Genomic DNA, 6,439 nt, shown 5'->3' on the forward strand with positions numbered 1-6,439 from the left:
ATTCACCTAGACTCAAAATTCTTTCATCATATTAATCTCTACATTCAGATGCATCTTTTTCACCCTGGTCTTATGCTCTAAAAATGTTTACTTTTGCCACAATTTCAGAGAAAAGCCAAACATCATAAAAAGTTTCACAGGCTTCAAAAATTATCAAATCTTCACCAAAATTCTCACAGACAATGTTTAGACAAAGCCTCACAAAAGTTATCAAAAGAATTTGGATACGTTGTTCCATTTCAGAGATATAGGCCAATAAAGTTCGACCACTCAGCCCATTTCTCCTATATCACCTATATTCCTATATGAGTATTTTTTTTTTTTTGGATAACAAACATACAACCATCATTGGGTGGATACCATTAACAGTGCACATTTTCAGATATGTACTCTTTTTTATAAAGCCCCTAATTCTATTGTCAAATGTATGCTAGGAATTTTCTTGATGTTGTGTGTTTGCCAACACACATTTTCACCATTTGAATGTGACTGCTCAATGTGTATGATTGTCAGTGGCTGAGTGGGATAATGCCTAGTGCTGGTGTTTGTTAGGTTGAGAGTTCGAATCCTGCTAGAGCTTTAGGCTCAAGATGCACATGCTATTGGTTATTGAAGATTCACACTATTGAACAGCACCTGAATGACATCAGACAATTAACATTCACACTCATTAGTTGCCAAGAATCAGAATGCCGACACACTCTATGACATATAGGGGAACTTCTTTGTTTACTATTTTTCCTTCATCATTAAGTCTATCATATTTATATTTCATCCATTACTGTTCTTCTCTATAAATGTCTAATTGCCCCAGAATATCCAAAAGTTTTCAGGTGTACTCTTTCAGGAAAGCCCTTCATTTTATTGTCAAATGTATACTTGGAGTTTTTCTTGTGTGTTTACCAACACACATTTTCACCATGTGAATGTGACTACCCAATCTGTAGGATTGTCAGTGGCTCAGTGGGATAATGCCTAGTGCTGGTGTTTGTTAGGTTGAGGGTTCGAATCCCCGGTAGTGCTTTAGGCTCTAGCTCGAATACTATTGGTTATTGAAGATTCACACCATTGAACAGCACCTGAATGACATCAGGCAATCAACATTCACACTCATCAGTTGCCAAGAATCAGAATGCCGAGACACTCTTTGACATTCAGGGGAACTTCTTTGTTTACTATTTTTCCTTCATCATTAAGTCTATCATATTTATATTTAATCTATTAGTGTTCATCTCTACAAATGTCTAATCGCCCCTCCATGCTTGGAGTTTTTCTTGTGTGTTTACCAATACACATTTTCACCATGTGAATGTGACTGGGCAACATATAGGATTGACAGTGGCTCAGTGGGATAATGCCTTGTACTGGTGATCCTTAGGTTGAGAGTTCAAATCCCACTTGAAGCATTAGTGAGTTGTGGATGTTAGCATACTACAATAGAATGCTGTTGGGTTGTGGAGGATAACACACTATAACATTACAGCTACTTGTCAATATGGACTTGTAGTGCAAGGCAAGTATTACTGTATAATTATAAGCTGTAGCCTATAATTATTTGTTATTCTTATAATATTTGTCATTTCTTATACATATTTAGTCGGCTCTTCCACTTGACAGAACAACTCTATATCGGTTAAGGATGTCACGCATGAAACAATGCTGCAGAAACATGAAAATACGACTTTGAGTTTAGTAGGCTATAATTTTCAGTTCCTGTTTATCTATTGCACAATGGGTAATAATTTAAAGGAATCATGTTGCAGTCTTGTAAATAGTGACCCTGCAAGATCCCTAGTCATTGCAAAATCATAGTCTGTGACTTAAAACTCTACTACTTGTCTTTAGATGTGAGAGGGTCTGAGACTGTAGTCTTTCAAAAATCTTTTCCAAATCTTTGCAAATCTTTCCAAAGTTTACCCGCTGGGAAACCCTGTAGCTCCGGAGCAGGGGCTCAGACCAGGATAAATTGTTTGCTCGCCCTCAGTTCGCTCTTTTGTTCATCTCAACCCAGCACTCCAGTGTGTCCTGCTCTGTGTGCGTCTTTGAGTTAACGTAAGTCATCACTTTAATCACCCTCACTATGACTTTTGTGATGTTTATCAGTTTGTAGAGTAGCTCTGCAATCATGTGTAAAGTTAAGGTCTTTGTTTGTTGGTTTGGTGTGTTTGAGTCCCATGTGAGAGATGATTAGGTGATGTTGGTTGACTTGGGATGTCAAGTATTGTTTAGTTGTACCTTATATAGCCATATGATTTCAGTTTATTGTTCAAATGTCAATTGGTTTGTTTGTGAGTTGGGATCTGTACTGATTTACCCCATTTCACTGATTACTCCATTTTCTGTTTGTTTCCTCTTTGATGCAGCACACATACAAGTAAAGAACAAAAGAACAGATAAATTGAAACTCAAATAAAGTTAACTTGTGTTGCACCGAAACCTGCCATCTCCGTGTCATCACTCCATACCATTGAGCCTTCTGAGTCACACCATTGAACAGCACCTGAATGACATCAGGCAATTAACATTCACACTCATTACACACTGCTGGTGTTTGTTAGGTTGAGAGTTTGAATCCTGCTAGAGCTTGAAGCTCAAGATGCACATGCTATTGGTTATTGAAGATTGACACCATTGAACAGCACCTGAATGACATCAGGCAATTAACATTCACACTCATTAGTTGCCAAGAATCAGAATGCCGACACACTCTATGACATATAGGGGAACTTCTTTGTTTACTATTTTTCCTTCATCATTAAGTCTATCATATTTATATTTCATCCATTACTGTTCTTCTCTATAAATGTCTAATTGCCCCAGAATATCCAAAAGTTTTCAGGTGTACTCTTTCAGGAAAGCCCTTCATTTTATTGTCGAATGTATACTTGGAGTTTTTCTTGTGTGTTTACCAACACACATTTTCACCATGTGAATGTGACTGCCTAATATGTCGGATTGTTAGTGGCTCAGAGGGATAATGCCTAGTGCTGGTGTTTGTTAGGTTGAGAGTTCGAATCCTGCTAGAGCTTTAGGCTCAAGATGCACATGCTATTGGTTATTGAAGAGTCACACCATTGAACAGCACCTGAATGACATCAGGCAATCAACATTCACACTCATTAGTTGCCAAGAATCAGAATGCCGACACACTCGAAGACATATAGGGGAACTTCTTTGTTTACTATTTTTCCTTCATCATTAAGTCTATCATATTTATATTTCATCCATTACTGTTCTTCTCTACAAATGTCTAATTGTCCCAGAATTTCCAAACGTTTTCAGGTGTTCTCTTTCAGGAAAGCCCTTCATTTTATTGTCAAATGTATACTTGGAGTTTTTCTTGTGTGTTTACCAATACACATTTTCACCATGTGAATGTGACTGGCAAAGATGTAGGATTGACAGTGGCTTAGTGGGATAATGCCTTGTACTGGTCATCCTTATGTTGAGTGTTCAAATCCCACCTGAAGCATTAGTGTTAAAATACTGTTGGGTTGTGGAGGTTAGCATACTAGAATGGAATGCTGTTGGGTTGTGGAGGTTAGCACACTATAACATTACAGCATTACAGCTACTTGTCAATATGGACTTGTAGTGCAAGGCAAGTATAACTGTATAATTATACGCTGTTTATCTTATTGACTCCGACACAGAACCCACCACCACAAATACAATTCAATTCTGTGGGAAACACTGCCTTCCATTATCAAACCCTTCATCTTATCCACAACAAATAAATAGTCCTGTAGAATCAAGTATTGTTAGAATACTGTTGGGTTGTGGAGGTTAGCACACTATAATGTTACAGCACAGGGTAATCCTAATTTTATGCATCAAATTTATTCCAATCCAACTCAAAAGTTTTGAACGACACAAAGTGAAGGTTTTATCCAGATCAAAACCAAGAATAGATTATGTGATCTAATCCAATTTCAGGATCCTTGTTTCCCTTTGAACAACCCATTTTCAAGATTTGATCCAAACCGATAGCTGAAATCCGGTAACTGAAATCCGATAACCGAAATCCGATCACGTTTCTTTTGAACAATTGTGCCCAAACAATCAAAGCATATGTAAAACTAAAAAGCTATGCCATCATGTTCGTTTTGCTCGGACCCCGTAAATCACCGCTTGCGGTTATATTTGGGGGCCTAGCAGCGAAGCTGCGAAGGCACCCATTGTTTTAGTAGTTTTTCCTATTATTGGGGGCCTAGCAGCGAAGCTGCGAAGGCACCCATTGAGTTAGTAGTTTTTCCTATTATTATTATTATTATTATTACACTTCTGCCATTGGAGTCTATGGCAGCCCATAGAACGCCTGGCTAAAAAGTTCAGATTTTTTGCCAGAAAGTTTCGGGACACTCCACTGACCACTAACGCTAATTTACAGATCTCTAAACCCAGCCATCTAGCGCCACCAACAGGTCAAAGTTTGGCCGAAAGTTGAAAAGCTGGGTTGAAAGGTATTCACAAGTCATTATTATTATGAAATTTAGCGCCCTGATTCAGGACCGTCCCATGATCACTCTCACCAATTTACAGAACTCTATGCCGAACACCCTAGCGCCACCAATAGGTCGAATCTGGACTCACATTTACGCATGTAACAATTGAACGGTGTGTTCGATTTTCACAAATTAAGCACCGTTGGAATCCCTGGACTGACTTGAGTTGATTGACCCCTATTACGTCACTTTCGGCCATACTGGACCTCCGCCATATTGGATTTAGTCCAAACTCTACGAAAAGTTTCAGCGGTTACAAATTTCCTCCGATTTTCACGAAACTTGTTAGAGATGATCTTCTGTCCGGGCCGAACAAACGATACTGGTCAGATTTTTCAATTTCATTTTTATTTGCCCGTGACAGCCAATCAAATATTGTGACGAAGCCGCCAAACAGGGAGTGGACAAACATCTAGGTGACGCTTTGAGTTAATATAACAAAACTCGAGACCATTAGTCAGGACACTGTCCCAATCACTCACACCAATTTTCGTGCATATACATTGAACACACTAGCGCCACCACCAGTTCAATGCTGGACATGCGTTCATGCGCGTGATCCTTGACTCTTTTGTCTGATTTTCACAATTGAGGTAGTGTCTGAATCCTTGGACCATACAGAGTTCATCGACCCCTAACCTATCACTTTCCGCCATATTGGACCTCCGCCATATTGGATTTAGTCCAAACTCTACGAAAAGTTTCAGCGGTTACAAATGTCATCCGATTTTCACAGAACTTGTCGGAGATGATCTTCAGACCGAGCCGCACAAACGATACTTGTCAGATTTTTTAATTTCATTTTTGTTTGCCCGTGACAGCCAATCAAATATGGCGATGAAGACACCAAACAGGAAGTGGGCTAACATCTCGGCTATGCTTTAATGTATGAAGTCCAAACTTGGTACAGGGACTTGGTATCTGATTGTGAGGACGCACTAGGAAATTGGCATCATGTGGCCTCTATAGGGGGCGCTGTAATACAGGAAATGAGCTTGTATCTCAGCAACGCTTTGGTGTACAAACTCCAAACTTGGTATAAGGACCTGTTACCTGATTATGATGACACACTAGGAAATTGGAATCATTTGGCCTCTATAGGGGGCGCTGCAATACAGGAAGTGAGCTCCTATCTTAGCAGCACTTTGATGTATGAAGTCCTAATTTGGTACAGGGACTTGGTACCTGATTGTGAGGACACAGTAGGAAATTGGCATCATTTGGCCTCTATAGGGGGCACTGTAATACAGGAAGTGAGCTCGTATCTCAGCAACACTTCGGTGTATGAAGTCCAAACTTGGTACAGGGACATATTAGCTGATTGTGAGGACATGAAGGAAAGTGGTCTCATTTGGCCTCTAGGGGTGCTGTAATAATGAAAGTGAGCTCACATCTCAGCAACACTTTGCTGTATGAAGTCCAAACTTGGTAGAGGGACATGGTAGCTGATTGTGAGAACACACAAAGACATTGGTGTAATTTGTCATCTTGCTGCTGAGTGCTTGCTCTGCGCTCTGCTCTATAGCGCTCTGCTAGGCCCCCGCATTGCTGCTTGCAGCTATATTTATTATTATTGGGGGCCTAGCAGCGAAGTTGCGAAGGCACCCATTGAGTTAGTAGTTTTTCCTATTATTATTATTATTATTATTACACTTCTGCCATTGGAGTCTATGGCAGCCCATAGAATGCCTGGCTAAAAAGTTCAGATTTTTTGCCAGAAAGTTTCGGGACACTCCACTGACCACTAACGCTAATTTACAGATCTCTAAACCCAGCCATCTAGCGCCACCAACAGGTCAAAGTTTGGCCGAAAGTTGAAAAGCTGGGTTGAAAGGTATTTGCAAGTCATTATTATTATGAAATTTAGCGCCCTGATTCAGGACCGTCCCATGATCACTCTCACCAATTTACAGAACTCTATGCCGAACACTCTA

Source organism: Alosa pseudoharengus, unplaced genomic scaffold (assembly GCF_046254945.1).
Source record: "Alosa pseudoharengus isolate Yale_2024_CS ecotype anadromous, Long Island Sound unplaced genomic scaffold, YU_APseudo_1.1 YU_APseudo_1.1_scf_8, whole genome shotgun sequence".
In the NCBI taxonomy this organism is placed as follows: Eukaryota; Metazoa; Chordata; class Actinopteri; order Clupeiformes; family Clupeidae; genus Alosa; species Alosa pseudoharengus.